The sequence below is a fragment of the Phalacrocorax carbo genome, chromosome 23, assembly GCF_963921805.1.
Source record: "Phalacrocorax carbo chromosome 23, bPhaCar2.1, whole genome shotgun sequence".
NCBI classification, from domain to species: Eukaryota; Metazoa; Chordata; class Aves; order Suliformes; family Phalacrocoracidae; genus Phalacrocorax; species Phalacrocorax carbo.
Genome location: NC_087535.1, coordinates 6,401,644 through 6,425,149, shown reverse-complemented (window position 1 = coordinate 6,425,149; position 23,506 = coordinate 6,401,644). Strand labels below are relative to the sequence as shown.

General features: G+C 49.9%; 2 long non-coding RNA genes across 2 annotated transcripts in view; one reads left to right on the top strand and one right to left on the bottom strand.

Moving 5' to 3' along the window:
• Positions 1–23,506, top strand: part of LOC135316917 (uncharacterized) — a 297,894-nt gene that overhangs the window by 186,792 nt on the left and 87,596 nt on the right. The gene's annotated exons all lie outside the window — the stretch shown is intronic.
• On the bottom strand, positions 16,729–17,859 carry LOC135316849 (uncharacterized). Its single transcript, XR_010376074.1, has 2 exons — positions 17,707–17,859; positions 16,729–16,937 (listed from the first exon to the last, which is right to left on the bottom strand). It is a non-coding gene; the product is annotated as an uncharacterized LOC135316849 (long non-coding RNA).

Genomic DNA, 23,506 nt, shown 5'->3' with positions numbered 1-23,506 from the left:
ACCCTTGCTCGCACAAGGGTGTGCATCATCACCTTGATGTTGCACGTCAGCCCTGCCGTCCTCCCTGCAACAGGAGCCCCCAGGAGAAGCCGCAGTAGGAGAAACGCGCGCGCGCACGCAGCAGGTCAGGGTGGATGCTGGCATTTCTGCGGGCTTACAATAGCAATTGAGCCCGGGCTGAACACCACCACGCTGCCTGTGGCAGGCACAAGAACCTGCCTCGCTTCTTTAGTAATAAAACATTAGGTCTAGAAGCATAAAATGAGATTGTCAATTTTTAACAGTGCATTAATGACACATTTTGTTGGTAGTTATAAAAGTAGACGGAAATTTTCCTTAAGGCGGCTTGTTTGCTAACTCCTTGCCGGCTCAGAGACCCGGATGCCTCAACACGTGTGTGCACAAGCGACGTGAGGCTCTGGAGATGCCAGGACACCAACTACCTTTTTCCCAAGGATACGGGAATGTCAATAGTTCTTGTCGCGCATTGGGGAAAAATTGCCTTTTAATGGTCAATAGTAATAACCAGTCCGTTCAAACTTTCATGAATAAGATATATATACAATCTATGGCCTATGAATTATGCACATCCCTCCGATGGCTGGCGGGTAGGAAGTGGTCCCAGTCCCCTGTTCCAATTCACCTTCACTCACAGCCCGTTTCTCTGACACTTGTTCCAGCTCCTGCTGGTGATGGCTGCGGTGCCTCTGCCCGTCACCCCTCCGGGCCGGGGACGCTGCCCTCGCGGCCGGCTGGGCTGGCCGCAGGGACTCGTACCCGTCTTGGCTTCGGCTCAGGGCAGATCCTCAGCTGGAGAGGGTCACGTCAGTGCTGGAGGCTTCCCAGCCGCCCACGTGCTCGGTGCCTGTTCATGGAGATGTGTTTGATATGTGCCAACAGGAGCCTGATGGAAACAGGAGCCCTTTAGGCCAGTGGTGACCGTGGTAACAGCAGTATTGCTGCTGGTAAAGCCTGATGCAGGTGGTAGTTGTAATAAATATATGCAACATTTTGTTCATTTTCTGCATTTTATGTGCGCTAAAAAAACATCCTTGTCTTCCTTTCCGCTTCCTTGTTGCCCACAAACCGAGGTACAAGGTCACAAAAGGACTTATATTTTTAAAGGAATTTCCAGCCCTGACTGTGGACATCCAACCATCTCTGATGAGAATGTGCTTTTAGGGGACTTGGAGCCCAGATTTAGAGACTGCGCTGAGGTTCAGATAAGCCTCAGCAGAGCATCCAAAAATTACAGATGCCTTTCTGTACCCTGCCCAAACATCAGATCCTTTGAAGCTTGCCCAGGGCTGCTGGGCAGGAGACCAGCTGGGCTGAGATCAGAGCCACGGGGAGAAAGTTTTGAATACACACCAGAGCAGTGTGTATTAATAAAAACAAACAGGAAAAAAGGCACACTCCAGTGCTACCAGCGCCTTCCACCATCTGCACCCTCGCTGTGATAAAGCCCGTGCAGAGTTTCATAGGGAGCAAGATGCCGCTTGCAAGTGCCTTTTAGTGCAGAAGAATCTTTTGGATGCTGGTCAAGATACAGGTGGAAGAGGATCCCAGTGGCAGTGAATAAGTAAATAATTTGTTTAAAAAGCTGGAAGGAAGAGGCAGAGATGTAAAGAGGAGATCAGAGAAAGCAGGAGGAGTAAACTCTGTAGTAAACTAACAAATAACCCCGAGGCTTTGGGGAGACTGGTAGATGGGCAGCTGGGAGGGAGGCTGGGGAGAGGGTGCAGTAGTCATGGGAGAATGAAGCACCTGATATACTTGAAAGCCCCCCCGGAGGATGTGAGAGCTCTGCTGGGCAGGGCTGTCGGGAGGCAGGACCCCCGACTGCCGGGGCGAAATCAGCAGGCGACGCTCCACGATGCGTCGGGTTGGGCGCGGTGGGAAGCGCCGTCTCTGCCGCCCGGGCTGGGGGAGCTTCTCCGTGGCACGTGTACCTACCTGCTCCTCCTCGCTGTGCGAGGCGAAAGCCTTCGCCTTCTGCCTGTCTCAATTGCTTGCCCCTGTGGGAGGGAGCCGGCAAGAAGCCGTGAAGGTAGGAAATCCTTACAGGCCCGTAACTTTTGTCTCCGAAAAGTAGGACACTTTCAACACAGGTACACATTATTCATAAAGCAAGCCCCCAAACTATCATTTTATCTCCATGCCAAATCATAATCTTCTTCCAGCTCCCTGGGGTTCTGCTGAAGGTATTTGATTTTTTTTCTCTGTCCCTTTCTTTTAAAACCCATTTCATTATCAAATGGCGTTAGGGGAACTGATCTGTAATGAGGAAGCTGGCAGAAGTCCCAGAGCGATCAGAGGGGCTGAGATTCAGCGAGGTTAAGCTACTGCTCAAAAAAATTGTAAGTAATTAAAATTAATTAAAAATCATTAAACAAACCTTCATGCTTGCCGTTTCATGTGCTGCTGACTTGAGTGCAGGCTGTGCCGCCATTCCAGGCTGCGGCACGGTGGTTTCATACGGTGCAACGGGATGAGCAGGCCGTGCCTTTGCAGGCTGCAGGTGGCTTTATCGGGGGGTGTCACACCACCGCCCAGCGGCGGCTCGGCCAAGGAGCCCACTTCCGTGGCGGTGGGGCTGGTTGAGTTTGTGTGGCCCTGTTACGTGGGATGAAGCCTTTACGCCTGATGCTGGCACAGTTTCCCTAGCTGACCACGGGACGGTGATTTAGTCTTTGTGAACTTGGATTTGTAGCTGCAAAAAGGCAATTTGTCTTTTTCTCTCAAGGTTATGCGTACGTACGGTCCCTAACGTGCAGAAGCCTTGCTCTCACCAGGGATCTCCAGGCGCTCCGGTATCACTAGTGCCGATACTTACATTACTAAGGTTAATACTAGTCTATAGGGTTGTTTATTTAGAGGTGGGATTTTGTAATTGCCTGAAAAATTCTGTCTCATTCCAATTTTACAAAGAGGACCAGTACATCCCCTTCATCCCTGTCCTTCAAAGTGACCCACTGCCAACAGGGCTGGTTAAAACCTTCACGGCAACATTATGAACAACCAGGGTTTGTTTCTTGCAAGAGCCTCCAGCAAATTACCTCCCCTGGAGCCCCACAGAAGCTGCAAAAACATTTGCATTTCTGAGGTCCTTGCTGAGAAGTAGTAATAAAAATCCGCAGAAACGTTGTCACTTCTCTGCTGGCACGCGGGGGTGTGGAGAGCTGCTGCTGCTGTCACAATATTTGACAATTCGTGCACCAGGAGTGACCCAAAGTTTAAGCTGTCACGCGTTATTATCATGCTTAAGGATAGCTTGTTCCTCCGCAGGCTGCGTTATCCCTGTCCTGTCCATCTCGCGGAGCCGAGGCGGATGATTCAGCCCGATTTAACGGGAGTGACGGTTTTGGCTGGGGAGAGGCCTTACCCGGTTTCCATGGTGATCAAATTACCTCCTTCATTCCAGGTCAGGAGGTTAAAAACATTGATGAGGACTCTCCAACGGGTGGGTTTGCATTTCATCTGGCTGCATCATCTGCTCGCAGCTCCGAGGAGGACCACGTGTCCACAGACCGGCGTTAAGGTACCCGGGAGCGCCTCGGTTTGCAAAGCTGGCTGGGTGGGAGCGCACCGGCCATCGTCACCCTTGTCACGAGTTACTTGCAATAAACGCTCGGACCCCGCGGTGACGGTGTAGCGCTTGTCTTGCAAAAGTACGGGCCTTCCCCCACCGGTTGTCTGTGCGGACACAAGATGAGGCGCAGGAGGAGAGCAGGAAATCCACCCGTGGGACGTCTTGTCCCAGCCTGCTGGTACCAGCTGCCTTCAGAGGAGATGCTCCAGAGGAGCGGGTGAGAGAGGTGGTGTGTTTCCACCAGCTAGCAGCTCATCCTGCTCTCTAAAGGATAGAAATTCATTATCCCCTCAAAATATTTTTCTAGTTAATAGCGTTTGTTTCCTATGGAAAAGCCCCAGCTCATAGCGGCGGCTCCCACGGAGCCCATTGCTTCCCACCGCTTCCGAATTTTCCATTTGCCTTTTACTGGTGCTCAGAGATCGCAGTGCAGCGCAACGTGCTCCCTCCTTTGCACGGCTCATTGATGTATTTTGGGGATGGGGGAATGAAGCCTTTGCCATTTCTGGCCATGGGCAGGAGTTACCCAGACACGTCCCAGCTGGGCACCAGCCGGGAGAGCCCGGTTCAGGGCGAGGCGTGCGGGTCCCCGCGGTGCCCGACAAGCAGGAAGGTGTCCTTCGTGGCTCGGCCGCTGAGTAATTTCCACAGGGCTCTTCTACAGGAGCTGCTCAGTATTAGACCAAGTCCATTTGTTGTATTTGCCAAGTCTCTCTCCTTCCCCTTTGAGCCTCAGGAACATCGATAAATGCTGTGAGAAAGTTTGTTGTAAATAACCGGAGTTGCTGCCTATTCTAATCAATAAAATATTGTTTATGGAAGCACTCGCGACTCACAAGGCTCCAGTTAAAGGTCTGTCGGTGGTTTTATAAACCCTGCTTTTCAGGTGGCTCTAGCCTGGCTGCTCGGAGCACCCGAGTGCTGTAGCATGGTTTACAGACTGTCGCTCGGGATGTAAATCAGATCGGCGTGCTCAAGTTTTGTAGCTTCTGGTTTTGCCGTTTCTTTAAAACAGAAGTGGCTGTATATGGCTTTTTTTTTTTTCCTTGCTAGGCTGTAGCTTAATAAAGGAGGCGCAGAGGGTGGATGGATGTATTTTTGCAGTTAAACTCTATCAATGTCGTCTCACATGTAGGGAAAATGAAACAAGCAAACAAATAATGTTTTGATAGATTCCCACTATCTGCATTTAAAAGCGAAGCACCACACAGAAAACACAATAACCACATTTCACAACTCTCTCACTGTACAAAGCCAAACTGGGCAATGGTACGGTAAATGATTTCTTCCTGCCGCCTACATTTCAGGCTCCTTATTTTTCTGGATTTCATATCTCTCAGCTTTTCATATCACAGCAGACTAAGATTCAGTGCATGTAGCAAGCCAGACCAAACCCCGTATTCAGTTCTCAAAATATTAGTTCAGTCCTTACAGCAATATTTGATTTATGGAATACTAAAAGAATATAAATAATTTGGTCTTGTTTTCACAGGATTAGTTGCCAGATGCAAAGCTAGAAGTAAGGGATAAAAGGTCTGTCTTTGCTGTTGGGCATAAAAACCCTTTGATGATTTATTAATGTCACCATTTTTATTTTCCATACAGGCCATTGTTGTATATGTGCCTATTTATTTCTTTTCACAGTCAAAGGTCAGTGTTTGAAAAACAGTCAGAAGGATGTTTAAAAGTGCCCAAGAAACCATCAGTGAGCTTTGGCCTCCGAAGTTGTTTGAAGTGCTTTTGAGGTCTCCAGCCTTTAAGTATGCTCTTCTCCCGCTTGCAGACCTGGGGACGGAGGTTAAGAGGTGCCAAGCACCTGCAGGCTTTGCTGGCTTTGCAGGACAACGAGCCCCCAGTGCCTGTGCAAACAGGGCCTGTTCTGAAGGCACCGCTAGTGCGCCTGAGTCTGGCAGCTTTATCTTCTCCAGCAGTTATTCCCTTTGAACTGGGACAAGTGCTCTAGATCCCGCCTGGAGCCCGTTAGCCATCGGTCCCTGGTTCTGCCTGTACAACTGCCTTTCTGTCCCTCCTTGTAAGGGTTGCCATTGCAGCTCCGAGTGAAGGGGACAACTTCTCTCCATCCGTTCATGCTAAATGGTGCACCAGGCATTTCTCCAAGCATCAGCAGGCTGCAGCGTGAGCAGCTTTTCCTTCTCACTCATCTTCAGCAGTCGACCTGATCAAGTGTCACTGCCCAGCATTACTCTTTTGCCAGCAGTTATTCTTAGATGTTTCCTCTCCACTGCTTGAGCTGTCTGTTCCTCCTGGGACGCGTTGCGTTGGGTTGTCAGAGCTGGGCTCTTTATCCGTCACCTCCGTAATGACGAGTGCTGCCCATCAGTTGCCGCTGCGGGGATGAGGCTGTGCGCGGGTTGGTGTGCTGGGGCTGCAGCAGGTAGATGCTGGCGGTTGCCCAGCCCGCGATGCGCCCGAGCGAGGCGGGAGAGGAACCTTAAACAATCAGATTTCAGAGCTGTTCTTGACAGGCCGTGTTTGCAAGGAGTCCTCGGTTTTAACATCACCGAAACGGCTTCAGTATTTTCGTGATTATTTATTATTACAGCTTTAGAGCGAGTAAGTAATTAATCGTGTCTCAGATTGTTATCCTCGGCTTGGCTCAGGTTTGATAAGGTGCTTAGGAAGGTTATGTGAGAGGAGGCTCCCCCCTGTTGGTGCGGGCTAATAAGTCTATCAGCAGGGGACAGGGTGGCCAATCGAGCCATTCCGGAGAGGTTATCGGGGCAGCACACATTTTCATCTTAACTAGACAGAGTGCATATAGCAGGCCTGTAACCATTAAACATGCAAATGCTTTGAGGGCCGAGGTGGGAGGCAGAACAGGGAGCTCCCCTCCGGCGGGCGCGGGATGGCGGAGCTGCCTCCTCGGCCGCTCGGCAGCGGCAGCCCCATCGCCCTGAGCCTGCAGCTGGGAGGCAGCGAGAACGGCGTGGCTTGGATGTGCAGGGAAAGAGCGGTTTCAGACCTGAATTTAATTTTATACGTGACCTCTGTGGAATGAAAGCTTTGCTCAAAGGGGAAACAACATCATAAACCAATCTCCTGGTCCTCTTCTACTGCCTAAGCCACAGAAGCCGTATTAACCCACAGCTAAGACACCGCCAGGGTCTTAGTTCAGCTAGGAAAAGCTTCTTTGCTCATAGTCAGGGATTTATATCACTTGGTTCTGGGGAATGGTGAAACGCTCGTGTATCTGGGGGAGACGGGCTCTTCTACCTGCAAGTACCAAGCCCCCGTGGCAGTCTTGGTGATCATGATGAGCATTTCCCCGCCGTACTGTTATCTGCCCATCTTCTCCTGAGCAAGGAGGCGCATTGCTATGGAGAGGACGGGGGTTAGCATCATTACTTTATTCAGATGTAGTTCACTAAAAGAATCCTGGGTCAGGAGATCAGCTGAAAATATGACTAACTGATGGTGAGCTTAGCATATAAGCACATGTAGAACTTCAGCTTGTGGCTGACTGCTTGCCTGGGCTGGGACTTGTGCGGAAATTGGTAATGAGGGTCTGCTGAAAGGCTGCCGCAGAGGTATCCTCCTGGACCTGAAATCAGAAATGCCAGATGATTTCCTGCAAGACGCTGAGCAGTAGCCGCCTGTAAAAACTGTCCTCTGCATGGCAGAGGTGCAAGGCTGCGAGCTGGTGACCTCCGGGGACAGGCTCTGTCTCTGCTTCGGCAGCGTCTCTGAACCACGCAGTCTCTCAGGCAAAACTTCCCCAAAACAGGTGGAATACAAATGACCATATTAGCCTTGTTTGTGGAGCAGAAACAGCAGATAGGAAAATAAACGAATTTGTTGTCTGAAATTGTGGGAATGCTGCAGGATGTCTGTGTCCTTAGCTGCGTTTCTTCTTTGGATTAATGGTGAAATTTCTTGTAACGAATCTCCTGAAGTGCTATATGGAGTCAGCAATGCTGACTCAAGCATTATATGTATTTTCGAAGGACACGTGCATATGTTAACGCTCTCACACAAATACACGCTAAATTCTCTTGCATTACTGAGTGCAGCAGATATAACTGAGGAAGAAGAGCTCCAGAAGCAAGTGGAGCTGTTGTCTTTCTGTCCATAGCCAGGCTTAAACGGGAGGCCATGCACATACAACAGGGACAGAAAGAAGCGTTTGTAAAAATAATTTGTATTTGCAAAACATTCGGTATCTGTGAAAAGCATGTGGAAGAATTATAATACAGAACAGCTTCGTCTGACAACGTAACTAAAAACCTACTGACGTGGAAATGCCTGTTTAAGCTATTAAAAAGGGCAATATTAAAACGAAAAAGTCTTCCTTTTTAATCATGGCAAACCTCAGTCCCTTGAAGTCAGTAGATTTAGAACAGTTTTGTAGCAGTGTTGTCTGGGAAAAAATGTCTTTGCCTATAAGAGCGCAGGTTCTTTTAATGTGAGTTGTCATCTAAATAATTCCATATCATCAAGCAAAAAGATAATTTCTAAGGGGAAAAAAAATATAGCAGCTTAAAGTCTCAGATACAGTCACCCACAAAATTGCTTATGAATGTGCTATTAGTTTGAGCTAAAACTTAATGGAGAAGCTGGCTGGCCTCGGGGGACTAATAAATAGGATACTAAGTCTTTCTGCTTCAGGGCGGTGTTTCAAAATCAGTCCAAGTCCACAGTGATTTGAAAGAAGTTCCCGTTTGATGCTTATTTGTTGGTCTAAGTGAGATAATGGATTGGTGAGTTTCAGCCTGATCCTGAGTGAAAACCGGTTCCAGAATTATAATTTTTATTATGGAAATGCTCAGAGGCCACAAACTTTGCCTGGATTTATAATTCCTGTACGTGGTACAAATCGTTACCCCAGAGTGTGCGCAAACTAAATATCCATAAATAAATGCGGTGCTGCACACGCAGCAGCAGAGAGGCCGTGGCATAAATAAGCCCGGGCACGGGAGCCACGCTTTTGCCGCTTACTGGATGATCTGGTCCGTCGTCCTGCCGCCTTCATCCCGTTTGGCTGAGCCTTTGCAGTGTCGAACGGGCTCATTTCCAAACCCTGCCTGGACCTCCCGGCCCAGAGAGCACCGAAGGCGCAGGCCGCACGTACGCATGGGTTCCTGCGTGAGCGTGCCTGTAAGGACCTTTCGCGTCCTCCATCTCCAGAAGGCAGATTGTGCTGTGCCAGGGAGAGTTTCCAGGCAGTGTAGAGGACGTTATATCCATGACGATCTAAAATTAGTAAAACAATAACAGTGGAGCAGGCAGTTGTCATCCCAGTAATCTGATAACGTTGGAAATAAAAAGTACAAATTGTCACATGTAAACTATGATAGAATCATGGAATCGTTAAGGTTGGAAAAGACCTCTATGATCATCAAATCCAACCGCCAACCCAACACCCCCAGGCCTCCTAAACCGTGTCCCCAAGTGCCACGGCTGCACGGTGTTTGAACCCCCCCAGGGACGGTGACTCCCCCACCTCTCGGGGCAGCCTGTGCCAGGGCCTGGCCGCTCTGGCAGGGAAGACATTTTCCTTAATATCCAACCTAACCCTCCCCGACGCAGCTTGAGGCGGTTTCATCTAGTCCTAAAGAGAAAGAGAAGGAAATTATAATAAGCATTCTTACAAGCCACCCTCTACTCCGTGCTGGTATCAAATAGGTGTACATCCTCCCAGTTGCTATATAAAGTGGGCAATTAAAGCAGGTACTTCATTCTTTCTGAGCCAAGACTCTTCCTCCCAGAGCCCCAGCCTGCGGGCAGCAGCGGGCGTTACTCTGGGATGTTTAGCCTCGTTTCTGCTGCATTATTTCAGTTTGGCAAACACGTACGATCTAAATGCTGAACGTCTCTCTCCTCCCTTTAGCTTTTGACATATGCAAAAGACAAAGTGCCTTACTGTGCGCTCGCGCTGTGGTTAGCTCGAAAGGACGGCACCGTGGCTGGCCCGGAGATGATCTGTGGGCGACACGGTGACGAAGGACAAGCTTCATTTCTGATACTCATAATATCGTGTTTGTGCTGGCTTCAGCGTCTGGAGGCTTTCACTTTCTCAGGAAGAATAGATAATATGGCCAACAGACTCCTATATCATTTGCAGTGGTAAAGCTTAATTGACACGGTGATGAGATGATACCACTCGTGAAGCTCTCTGAAAGCCATAGTGGAGGATAACCTCCTCACTCTGACGCTAGAAAAGGACATGGAGAATATCAGGGAAGAAAAAGACCTGCAATTGTCCTGCAAATTCACACCCCGGCTTCTTAAAAGGAAAATAAAAACTCTTCAAGAAGAGGCAGAGCTTGGTGGGTTTGGTGTATGTGCAGTGCTCCTCCTCTCTGCAGTAATTTATCAATAATTCCATTGCTCAGAGGGCTTTTGAGTATAGGCTGTGGAGCTTTAGCACAAGCAGAAAAAAAAAGGATTAGATTAGAGGATTAGACATTAGACATTTATATGAATATGAATAGTCTTTGCAGCTCTATCAGCTAGGAGAAAATTACATGGGGCTGATAATCTTCATGCTTCAGGGCATAAGCCGATCATGAGAGCTGGTCAAATTATTGTTGTGAGTCATTTATTTGAAGAATTCTGCCCTTTTCTGTTTGTGTGTGGATCATGATTTTTATTAATACACTTCTTATTCAGGACTGTTTGACAGCACTTTGCATGGCTAGGAGTGAGCTGTAAATGGTTTATCATGGATATTCAATCAGTCACTTCCTATCTAGGATTTATTCTCTGAGAGTGAAGGTGAGGAGAGAAGAAAGACCATCCCATGCGTAGCACTGGGCTTGAGACAGAGCCGAGTCCTCTCCCCGCAGACTTTCGGCTCGGGCTGCACGAGGCCACCTGCCTCTCTCCATCGAGCATCTTTCTGCAGTTCATAGAAAGCTGCAAACTTGCTGCCGATCGGCATTAAGAAATTAAACATACCGATGTGATCACAATGAAAAAACAATAAATTGGTGCAGACAAGCCAGAGCAAAACCAGTAAATAAGCAAATGTTTATTGCTTCTGGGAGAGTTCCGGCTTGAGAGTGGCTTTGAGGACTTGAATAGCAACATTTTTCTTCTCCTGCTTCTTCAAGGTCCTTCCCTGGCAGGTGAAGGCCCTGCCTGCGCCGAGGGCTGCCTGGCTGCCGGCCCAGGAACGTCACCCTCTCCCGAGTGACAGGTCCCCAGCTGGTGCTGCCCCAAGCCTCCGGCCTCGGGAGCCCCCGGCAGCGGGCTCTGCCAGGCCAGCCCCGCCGCCTCGGCTCAGCCAGGTTTAAAAAGCACATGCGTATGTATTTGCACGCCCGTTTTACCTTTCTCTGTGTTTCTGTGACATTATTCTCCTCTTGGCATGCTTTCTGACCTGCTGACACAGCAGGGACTGGAGCAAAAGGGGGGAAGATCAATACAAATTAAAAGCAAATTAAAAAATGTACAAAGAGCCAAAGCGCATTGTTGAAAATCCATTAGCCTCTGATTTATAGTTTTGTGACCCACGATTGTCTGCTGTGTGATAGAAGTGATCACAAAATCTATTAGCTTCCTTGGTCTGCTTGGAGAGGGTCATACAACCACAGAAACTCTCTCATTTATATTAAGCTGAATAACTCACGTGTAGCGTATAGCTCACATGTAATTAAAGGGTGTTTCTTTTTGTTGTCCAGCAGCGGAGGGAAGGCTGGCACCGGGGGGTCATTTGAGTCCTTGGGCCGACAATGGGTGGCAAAGAAGGAAAGAAAAGGAGTGAGAAGTGTCTCCACTTCTGGAAGCTTCAGCCCAGCCTCAAGCCCGTCTTTGCAGGCACTGAGTTTTAGGCAGTGGTGCTGACAGCGGTATGCCTTGCAACCTCCAGGTGCTCGGTAGCTGCTTGAATCTCCTCCTGTTGCATTCCTTGCCAGGACGGTACAGATGAACGCAAGCCCAGGAAAAGTGCCCAGCACCATCCCTGCTCCTCCTGCCCACCAGCACCTCCCGCCTGAGCCCGAAAAGCTCCCTTCGCCGTGGCGGTGGAGTTATTCTCCCTGTGATTGATTTGCTGTGCAGGAGCAGGGAAGGAAAGGCGATATTTAGTTATTCCAATCGATTTATTCCAATTGATGCTACCTGCTGGCCTGCAAAGCCCTCTCCCCACGCCGTGAGCTGCACCGGACGGGGCAGGTTTGGAACGGCCGGTGACTGGAGCTCCTGGCTCTGGCGGTGGGACCCCGAGCGGGGCTGCCTGTGCCCGGTGCGAGGGACGCGGCGGGTCCGTGTGTGCCCCGGGGCCGCTGCAAAGAGACTGCGGGTGCTTGGCTTTGCCTTCCCTGGGAGGAAAGCATTGAAAGGAGTGTGGCCAGCAGGTCAAGGGAGGTTCTCCTCCCCCTCTGTTCTGCCTTGGTGAGGCCACATCTGGAGTGCTGCATCCAGTTCTGGGCCCCCCAGTTCCAGAAGGGCAGGGAACTGCTGGAGAGAGCCCAGCGCAGAGCTGCCAAGGGGATCAGGGGCTGGAGCATCTCCCTTGGGAGGAAAGGCTGAGAGACCTGGGCTTGTTCAGCCTGGAGAAGAGAAGGCTGAGGGGGGATCTCATCAGTGCCTATAAATATCGGAAGGGCGGGTGTCAGGGGGATGGGGCCGGGCTCTTTTCAGAGGTGCCCAACGCCAGGCCAAGGGGCCACGGGCACAAGCTGGAACACGGGAAGTTCCCCCTGAACATGAGGACAAACCCCTTCCCTGTGCGGGTGCCAGAGCAGGGGCACAGGCTGCCCAGAGAGGCTGTGGGGTCCCTTCCCTGGAGACATTCACCCCCCGCCTGGACGCGGCCCTGTGCCCCTGCTCTGGGGGTGCCTGCTCACGCAGGGGGTGGGATGGGGTGAGCTCCAGAGGGCCCTTCCAACCCCCACCGGTCTGGGATTCTGTGAAAGGGATGTAACGTGTTTTGCTGCTGTCACAGGCAGAGTCAGCCCTGGCTGGACTGTTTGCCTACCCCATTTGTTGGTTTACCGTGGCTGACTAACTGGTTAAAATTACAGTCTGCCTTACCGGTGTTGGAATTTAGTTCTGTTTGACTAATGCTCCAACGATACCCATTTTTCTTGGTGAGGGCATGTCATCGCTCTTGTACGAAACGCAGTGAGGGACGCTGCTGGTGAACGAGGCACAAATACAAGGAGCCCGTTGTTTGCAGGGAGCAGACAGCCGGGGCCGTGCTGGGGTGCCAGCCTGGTGTCGGGGTGCCAGCCCTGGGAGCGTTTTCACCACGCCGTCAGCTGTATCGCAAAACAGAGTCACGGCATGTGGAGGCGTCACCCAGAATCACTTACAAAGTGGTGGGGGGGAAAGAAAGAGGAAGGAGAAAATCAAATAGTGGAGAAAGCCGCAGTGGCCGAGCGGGGTCTGGGGTATGGGGGGCGCGACAGGCTGGGAGCGTCAGCGGCTGCTCAGGAGCCTCCCAAACCTCTAGGGCAGCTTCTGAAGACTGTAGCTGATGTTGGGGATGTGAGTACCTATATATAGCTATAAATTCCTCAGCGCACCTCTCTGCCTCATTCAAGTATTTCCTTGGTATGTTTTATAAGTCCATGGGTGGGTTTTTTTTTTTCTTATTGTCAAGCTGGTTCCGCTCTAGCCTTTGATTAATAGCTCTGAAAAAAAAAAATCACACTCTGGTTGCAAAGAAGTTTATGCAAGTGACAGTTTTCCTAACACGTCTGTGTAGATTCGCAAAATATTATAGCGGAGAAACGTGTGTGGATGTGACTTTGCAAACAGACGTGCTCTGCGCATCCCCTCTGTAGAGCCAGGCGAACGCGCACCCGGGCAAAGCGGTGCCTCTCGTCCTGGCGGCGGCTTTAGCGAACGTCCCAGCCGCAAACTCGTTTGGTGTCTGTGGGAACATCACAAGACGTTCCCTGACCATTATAATGCTGTTAGTAGTGATAATGTTGTCTTAGTGCAATGTCTTATCACTGTTTTAATAACCTGACATGTGAGTCACCTCATATTATCACTTCAATGAATCCATTAAGCACTAAAGGCTTTCGAGAGCTGGATGCATCAGCAACGAGGAGGCAAACTTACATCGCTGCTGACTGAGGAGGGAATATATTTGGTTTTGTTTAAAACCTGCAGTCTGAACACCAAGCAAGAAGCAAACCAGTGTGGATGTTTCATAGGTACAAATAACGCTGAAAAAAAGGTCATTGGATGTGAACGTAGGGACTGAAGCAGCTAAAAAGGCAGCAGGAAACCCTGCACCAGGACTTTGGGCTGGTAGGGTTGGATCCAGGCAAAGAGGCGGTGCTTACACAGGTGAAGCAGAGCAGCACCCGTTAAACCGAGAGGCACGACCGGAGCGGTTCTTGGGGCATCTTGGCATATTGAGTGTCTGAGACTGAAACAGCAAGTCAAATTCAGTGATTTTAAGTGCAAAATAATGCACCTGGGAAACGGAGCCCTAATTGTGTACAAGCAACAAGCGGCATGGACACTGATTTAAGCATTATTGCTCAAAAAATTGCTTGTGAAGTGTTTGTGGATAGTTCTCTGAAATCATACGCTGAAGCCTCAGCAAAGGCCAAAAGGCAAGTAGAGCTGTATGAATTATTGAGGAGGAAGCAGAAAACAAAACAAATGAAAGAAACCTTATGCAGCTTTATAAATCCTTGGCAGGCTCACAGCCACTGTACTGGCTGCTGTTCGGGTCTTCCAGCAGAAAAAGGGCGCCACGGAACTGGAGAAGGCGCCAAGGGCGGCAGTGGGGGTGTCGTATGGACCGGCCAGGCTGCTTTGGAGGGGACTGCTGGACCAGAACCCTCACCTTGGTGCAGGGGAGATGGATGAGGATTTTAAAGAAGTGTGTCAGGGATGATTATTCATTAATTCTTGCATAACAACTAGTAGGAGACACCTGCCAAAATTAGCCGGCAGTAAGTTTAAAGCAACAGAAGGAAGTAATGTTTTATATGTAATTCATAATGAAGTTGCGGTACTCCGTGCCACCAGGTAGCACAGATGCTAACGGTATAAACGGGTTCAAAAAGGGATGAGATAAATTCATAGAGTCGTTAATGAGTACTTGGTTCTCAAATCCAGGTGGAAGCCCCTAAACAGTTGGAAGCTGGGGGAAGGTGCCGGGGAAGGAGCGTCTGCAGACAGAGCCAGCGCTGGCCCCGGCGCTGCGGCCCCGACAGCTCTGTAACGCGGCGTCTCGGTGGAAAGCCAGCGTGGCCAGCGCATGCTTCCAGGGGGGAAACTGATTCTGACGGAGTCGCTGGTGGAAAGGAAAGCCAGAGGAAAATGAAACAGCGTAGGATTCTGGTGGTGCCGAGAAACTTTAACACTTGTGAGCTCAGAAGCGCTTGGCTGCCTCGGCGCCGTGAACTCAAGGGTTAACGAGAAGAAAAATGCTGTTTCCGCTGCGCCACAACTGCTCCCCTCACATAAATTGAAACCGACAGAATTACCATTGATACAAATTAAAAACAAATAAAAAGGGTACACAGAACTGATTCTCAGAGTTCAAACTCCATTACCAACTGATTTACTGTGCAGTGACCTGTGGTTGTTTGCACTGAGAAAGTACTGCGCGCGGATCCTATCGGCCTTGTGGCTACGGCTCACGCCAGTCAATAAGCTATTTAATTTAATGGGAAACGGTATTGACGGACCTGGAATGCAGCTGGAAAAAAAAAAAGGGAGAAAAAAAGATGCAGCTGCAAAGAGCAGATAAAGTCTTCAACTCAGGGGTTCACTCTTTGGGTGTTTTCCCTTTTGTTATCTCATTAATTAAAGTCCCGAGAAGTCTCAGCTGGATTTGGGAGTGTCAAAGCCTTGCAGGAAAGGTGCTGAAGGCATGATTACTGCGGGGACGGGGGACACGGGGAAGAGATAATGCGGAGCACAATGTAGTACCCTGGCCTTTCTGAATAAACAAATCCGTGAAGAAACAAAGTTGTTCAAAAGAAGAATCTGTCAGACCGGTCAAAGGAGAAGGAGGGTGCTGCTTGTCAGGGAAATTCCTTCAGCAAACACAGTTTTTTTGGTGCCTCTTAACCAGCTCCTTGGCTCGAGGGGTGTGGTGGGGGGCAGCAGCCCGGCCACCTCCAAGAGTCGCTCACCGGCAGCCTCGGGCATTTATTTTGCATTTTTAGCAGTGCGTTTTGAGGTTTCCAGCATATTCAGTAGGAAAAAAACGACTGGGACTGTTGCGATCGGGCCTCAGCTGTGGGGAGGAGCTCCGGCACGAGGGAGCGAGCGGGGCCATGGGGCACTGCGGGCCCGGCCTCTGCTCCCTGCTTCCCTGAAATGCTTCTGGTTATTCTCACACATTTCACTGCTCATCTGTGAAATTGGAGTAACACTGCTTACCTGGCCTGCTGAGCTGCCAATTACTAATAAGTATGCAGCTGCATGGCGTCCCAAGGAGAGGCTGCAATAATAATGATTATTATTATTATAATAAACACTCATTTAGCTATTTAGATTTGTTTTTCCTGAGCGGGCACATGGCATTCTTGTTCCAACAGCTCCTGTAATTTCTGTCAGCGAATGTGGACACACACATGCACGTTTGCTCGCAAATTAATCCTGCGGACCAAGGCGGTTTCTGCTTTGTCTGGGCGCGGGAGCTCAGCCCGGCTGGAGCCCGTCCCGGGGAGCAGCCCCCGCTGAGCCCTTGCGATCCCCGAGGGCACGAGCGAACAACCCGGTGACTCCCCCGCTGCAATTTCTATGGCAACACTCTGACTTTCCAAGATGAAAGTTGCATTTGCAATGTCGCTCACATCCCAGGAAAAAAAACCCGTGCACGCGTGCCCAGGCACACGCGGCCAGGGCTCTGTGGAGGTTTCCAATTAGGAGGCACAGCAGGGTGGGTCTGGTGCTGCTCTTCAGAGGAGGCTGTGGCCAAGAAATGGCCACAGCAACATGCAACATGGGAGAGGGGAGACGGGTTGGGAGAGTCCACAGCTGGGAGGAATGCTGCAGAGCCTGCTTTTGCTGCCGCTTCTCTCTCTCCCCAAGCCGGCCGTGCCTCTCGTGGCACTGCGATGGTCATTGCAAGGAGTGAAAAACTGGTTGAAATTCAGAAAACTTAGGAAAAATTATTTTTAATAGATCCACAGAAAGCAAACATTTCAGAAGGAGGAACGATACCGTAAAGCAATGAGGACGCTCGATCAAACTGTGTTTTAATTTTTTAATTGGCCAAGGAGCCTTTCCGATGCACAGCCCCCTCCGATTCCGGCGTCTCCCTACACACAACAGCATGATTCAATTTCCAACTTCATTAAAGTTCACCGCCCCCTTGGAAATGAATTCACAGCTAATGAAGTGATATGTCAATGCACAAACTTCAGTTGATTGCTTCAAGTTTTCTGTAGTTAGTAGCCTGTAAAGAAAACACACATTTAAGTAAATTAGAGTAGCAAGACAAACGAGGTGGAACCATCAAGAGGAGCGGAAGCTGGAGATAATCCATGTTTTAAAATATCGCAGTGGCTTTGCAGGGTTTGGAGGGAGCAATATTACGTGGTTTTTATACAGAAGGCTTTGGGCCTCGCAGCTCTCCTCCGCAGCGAGACGTGAGCGACCGGAGCGGGAAAGCCGATATCTCACACGCGAGGCGCACCTGAGCGTGCAAGCCTTCTATCGGATTGACCCAAGCGGCTGCAGATGCGCTAATCCGGACTGATCCTGGTCCCCCTGGAACCACTTGTCAGTCGATACCGAGACTCTCCGGCACCTCTCGCCCGCCGCCGTGCTGCGGGTGACATCCATGGAAGGGGCCGTGATGCGTGACGGTCCGCGCTGGGGCAGCTTCGCCCCAACCCCCTGCAGCGGAGCCGGCAGGTGAGGACCGCGGCACCCGCGGCGCTGGGGGCAGGGGCAGCAGCATCCTCGCCCCCGCGCGCGCCCCGCGCCGCGGCAGGGCACGCGGCTGACGCACGCCGGCAGGAAATCGATGGCAAAGAGCAAGTCAGCCGGGTGCATCCTCCGTCTCCTCCACCCAGTCGGGTGTTTTTCTTCGTTTAATATTGTTCCTGGCCTCGGCTGGCACAACTGCTAAGGTACTGTGCTGCTGCCTTTGGCGTAATGAGACGATGTACGAAGGTACAGGCCACAAGGAAGGCGCGTTATAAAACAACCGCACCAACAACCTGGATGATATTGCACGTGTCCTCAAAGCAAGCGAACGATTTGCAGGTTTGACGCAGCACGAATGCTCATCCCTGCAGAGGGGAGTTGGAGGGGGGCCCTCCCCAGCCGGCGTCTCTGCCGCCGTGCTCGCTCGCTGGTGTTCGTACATCATCTCTCGCAAAAGGAAGAGGAGGAGGAGGACTGGGGGCGGTGTTATTCCAACTCAAGGGAGGGAAACAAACGAGGAAGTTGTGCAATTGGCTGGAAATTGGCTTTTTTTTCTTACTCGTGGACGTGCAGAAAGGCAGCCGTGGTGCGGGGTGCCTGCGCCAGGCTGCACGCTCTGCATGGCGCTGGTGTACGGGGAGGAGGTGGAGGCTTCTTGTTGCTCCTTTTCCAGTAAACTGGCTTCTGGAGGAGGACCACCAGACAGCAGAAACTATGCTTTCATAAGCCCAGGGTTTCTTATATACGTATGGCGGATAAGAGTTCTTATGTGGGAAGCATTATTTTAAGCAAAAAAGGCAGATTGGGAGTGCAGGCACAGAAAAGCATGTCAAATGAAAAAAACTTTGATCAAAATTCAAATCCAACTCAGCCTCTAGCTATCTTCTGAACAGCATGCATTCTCCTGGATATTTTTTCCCCACCTTTTTTAACAACAGGAACATGAAGAAAGCACTTGGTATGAGGGAGGTCAATAGACACGCTGCATCTTAGAATTTCAATTTAATCTCATTTTCTTTGGCCTCAGTGATTCGCTTTTCCAGGTTTGGTGGACCCTTGAGAAGCGTTTTATCCTCTCCTTTCAGGTGCTGAGTAATGTAGCGTTAGAGGACTTTCCACTTTGTGGCCTAATTATGGAAAAACTCGTTTCTGAGCGGGCTGCCTGAGCTGCTTTTACGCTGCATCCCTGTTCGCTGCTCTCACATGAGGCTTCTTGCAAGGCATCATTTACAGACAGCTAAAATCGCCCTTTAACAGATACTCGCTTTGGTGCCAGGCGTTCAGACCGCTGGTGCCAGAAGCTCCGCGGCGCCCCAAGTCCCGCTGGAGGTGAGCAGGGCAAGCTCCGTCCGGCTGGGCCCGGCTGCCGCCTCGCGCCGGCGCTCCCTGGCAAAGCACCCGCTTCCCAGGACCCTTCTGGAAAAAAACAACACATTTTAAAATAACTCCCGAAGCTGCTTTGCATACGTTAAAAACACCAAAACAATTGCATATAGATTTAAAATGTAATTACTTTGGGGGGGGGGCGGGTAGGCTTGTGTGTTACATGTTGGCATTAAGTTACTTTATGCCGTGACAATTATTCTGCTTTAACGAAGGGAAAAAATTGTTTGAGGTATGTTAAAAAGCAGCCTGTTCTGACACCCGTCTACAGTTCCGATATGTTTCGATATGCGATATGTTTGAAACATATTGGAGCATAATCACAAGTGTGGCTGAATATATTTCATAAAAGCACGAAACCCAGCAAACTTTGTAAGACGGAGCAGTAAATATGTCGTCAATACCACTCCTTATAATAGCAACAGCCTGTCTCTGGGAGAGCACAGGAACTGTACTCGTTTTTATATTTCTTTCATTGCAAGAACAAGAGAGCACCCAGGGAAATTCTCAGAGAGCAGATATAAAACAAGCAAGAAGGGGTCATTTGTCACACGATGCGTAATTGCATGTGCGGGGTGGAACTGGCTGCCGCCGCCAGCGTGTAGAGGATGCCGGGTGCAAAGGAGTTCGGAAAGGAATAGGGTAAATTCATGAAGAATAAGTCAATAGTGGTTATTAAAACAGCTTGGCTGCGGTTTCTGGGTGAACAACCCCCTGAATCTGAAGCTGAATGAGCGTCATGAGAAGGTAACAGGCAGCTCTGTTCCTCCATGTACGTTTGGGTTTGGGTGCTGCCGGAGGCGCGGCAGGACAAGGCGGTACCTGGTACAGAACCGCAGAGCAGCCCGGGTTGGAAGGGAGAGTCGCCACCCCTGGAGGCGTATCAAAGACGTGTAGACGTGGCTCTTGGGGACATGGTTTAGGAGGCCTGGGGGTGTTGGGTTGGGGGTTGGGCTTGATCCTAGAGGTCTTTTCCAACCTTAACGATTGATTCTGTGATCACCTGGGCCAGCCTTTCCTGGGAGAGGGAGCCTGGGTGAGAGGCTGTGTTACAATAGCCTGACCCAGTACAGCAGCTCTTGCCAGAATTTCCCTGCAGGAAATAAGGCCCGTGTCAGACTCCAAAGCAGGAATGAGGGGATGTTCGCGTTTTGAGCTATTGCTTTATCTTTACAAGGCAGGCAGCAGCGAGGAGGCCTGGCGATGTGCTTTCCTGACGCGCAGAGCGATGCAGGTGTGCAGCAGCAGGGCGACGGCTGCCAGGCTAACGGGTGGCCAGGCTAACGGGAGAGCAGGCGGTGGAAAATACCTGATGTACAGAGGACACAGTATTTTAGCTCCATACAGAGACTGCATGGTCTAGCTCTGCAAGCCTTGCTGAAAACATGCCTTAAAATGATGTGTTGCAATTAATTTTAAATCTCCTTTTGAGAATAGTCTTCAAAATTCATTTAAGACAGCCTGTTTCCAGAAAAAAATCCTTGCTGCCACACTTGCTTATTTGAGACAAATGAAAAAAGGATGAACGACGGATGGGATTATGGCTGATGATGTCACTCTTTTTCTTTTTTTAAGAGAATCACTAAGTGTTGGCAACAATTTGGATTCGTCAACGTTAGTGAACTCTTAGAAATGAAACAAAATAAAGGAAAAACTTTTCCTGTCCTCAAAAGGCAGTAGCTGGTGACACACAAAATCCTGCATAAAAAGATATTCTTTGCAGTCTGGCAACAATTGCTAAAAATTTATCGCCGATTTCACTTCTATTAAATAGCCCGAGGTTATTTTAGGAAGAAAACCAAAACAAATGGGATTTGATGAAAAAGGAGAAGCCTTGGCTCTGTTTCTCTCTTCAAAAACTAATATCCTGCCCTAGGATTGGTAACAGAAGTGGATGTGATTGTCCCTGCAATTTAGTCCCTCCTGCAAATGGGGCAAGAAGATGCTGGGTCACGGATACAGGAACTCGCAAATCACTGATATTTCTGAGAGGGAACTCATAAAATACCAAAAAAACCCACTTTTGTCTGTAACAGTATCCTTCACCCAAGGGCACGCGGCCCTCCGCAGGGTACATCCCCAGGATTTCCTGGAGAAGTAGGTGATTTTATTCCTGTTTTGCAGATTGAGAAATGAGGAATGGAGAATTTAAGTGCTTTGCTCTAAGAGCAGTGAATCGACGTCAGGTACTGAAGCCTCAGACCTGCACTCCTGTGCTGTAAGCGCGGGTCCCGCTCCCGCCTATAGTCCTGTCGAGGGCATAATTTAATTTGGCTTTTCCCTTGAGAGCCTCTGCAGCCACAGATGTGCGGGAGGGATTTGTGCCTGAAATAATCAGATTAAACAAGCCTCAACCTCGTGGTAGCCCAAACGCTGCGTGGGACAGGGAGGATTTATTCTCCCCCTCGCAGAGTGAGGACGTATGGGGGGATGGCTTGATTTTCTCTGAACCACTGCGAATTCAACACTCCTGATAGCAAGATAGCGCGCTCCATCTGAAGAGGTCACCCATCCCATCGGGCTGCTGCCTGATTTAGCCTGGATATCAGAAAAGCTTTGGTGTGTTTTAAGGCCAGGCAGGGTAGTGATTCAGGATAAATGATTTTTTCTTTATTTATTACCAGTGGTAAATGCAAAAGCGTATGTAAATATGTATATATAAACCCTGTGGGGTTTGCTTTTATCTTCTGCCCTCCCTCCCGTGATTTCCGTAGTGACCTAGGCGGCGTGCCCGCTGGCACCGAGGCTGCTCTCCCAGCCCCCCCGGAGCCGGCTCCCCACTGGGCTTGGGGCACCCCAGCCCCACTGCCGCGTGCCCGAGCACCGCCCCAACCCTTCAGCACTTGCTCAACTTCAGGGCAGCAGGTATCTCCCTAACGATGCCGAAGACAAAACCGACACACTTTGAGTTAATTACGTGCCTAAGTAGAGCGCTGGAGCAGGGACTGTGTGCAAGACACAGGGACCGGGAGACCCCCGACGCCAGCATCGACGCTGGCTCTTCCTGCCCGGCTCGAAAATGGCTGTCTGCCCTGAGCCTGAGATCGCCGCAGAAACAGGCTCTGGAGAGAGCTGCGGGAGCTGCAGTTAACTCGTTTCCAAAGCCTTTATATTAAAGGCTCATCAGCACAGCTGATAGAGAAACATTAAGAAGCCCAGAGTGTCCAGAGGCCCCTGCCAATGAAAAATGCTCTCTCTGAAGTTGCGGTTTGAACATCAGGGACTCCTCCTGTGCCACTCTTATTAACATCATAACTCAAGGAGCCTTCTCCCATCTCCAGGAAAACATTCAGCAAAGTATTGAAGCTGCAGACTCGCAGGCGAATCGATAGACGTTGGTTTTAGCAAAAATATGCTGTGATCAATATTTAAACAGGATCCAAATATACCTCCTCCTTTCCAGCTGCCTGCCAGAGATGTAACGGGGCGGAGGGGAGCGCAGCGCTCCTCGGAGCGTTATTAGCAGTGACCTCCAGCCTGAACGAGCCTTTCCATGCCAGGGGCTGGGCAGCAGCAGCGCCTTGGCACCACGAGCCTCTTCTGCAGGAACAGAACTAGGGTCAGACAAATGCCTGAAAAATCCCTCTGCAGCAGGAGCACGGGAGGCGCGATGCTACCCGGGGCAGCGGGCGGCGTCTTGGGTGCTCAGCTGCTGGCGGGGATCTGCTTCAGAGGAAAGGCTGGTGGAAGAGGTCTCCGAAAGAGACCTGCGGTCCACCGGGAGGCCAGAAATGCTCAGCGAAACTTCAGTTTCCCCAGAAGATCCTGGAAGTGTGGACGTATTTGATCAGAGTCAACGGGCTGTCTAAGGAGCGACGGTCGGACCCCACTGAGGGTTATTTTATCCTCCCTGGGGGTGCCAGCCGAGTTGGGCACCGAAGATGTCACTCACTAATATTTTTGATTTCTCCTTTTGTTGGCAAAGGTCAGGAATGAAAGCAAAATTAAATGCTTTCAGAAAATGCAGGGTTTATTTTTATTTATTTATTTCTCTGCCACCTGAGAGGACAGGTTTGGGCCAGTTCAACCTGTTTCTCTGATTGTATCTTAGAGAACTGAACAGAAACCTTAGCCCGATGGTTTCTTCTTGCTGACTCCGGTCATTTGTGTCATGTTTCAGGCCTTTCTTTCTAAGGGGAAGTTCTGGCTGAATTGCTTTCAAAGCAATATTCATCCTTAACTTCATCATAAAGCATTAAGGAGAATTTAGATAATCAAATCCAAGTCCTCATCTCCTAAGAGATACATACAATCTATACTGTGTAATTACTTCTCTTTTCAGAGGGGCTGTCATCATTTGATTAGTTCAGATTAAGGCTGATCCTGAGATGCCAGCGGGTGAAGATGTCCTGCTCTGCGCCATCCATCCTCAGGCCCCCAACCAGTGCAAAGATCAGGAGGGAAGGAGCACTTTGCCAGGAGATATAACTGGGTGTAATTGGATAATGCAATAGGAATGGAAAAAAGGGGTGAATATAAAGGGGAAAATTCTCACACTAAAGCCCAATAGCTTGTGAAAGAGCCTCCCAGGGGAAATAGTGAAATTTCTGTCAATCTTCGGTAATTTAATCTGGGACTGACCAAAGCGGCAGATGCTGAGCAGAGTGAGCAGTACTGCATTTGCTAGGAAAGAACTGGTGACCTGTAGGTGTTTCCCGTCTTTTTAATTCAAAATCAGCATCCAGGAACATACATTTCTCTGCGTAGTCC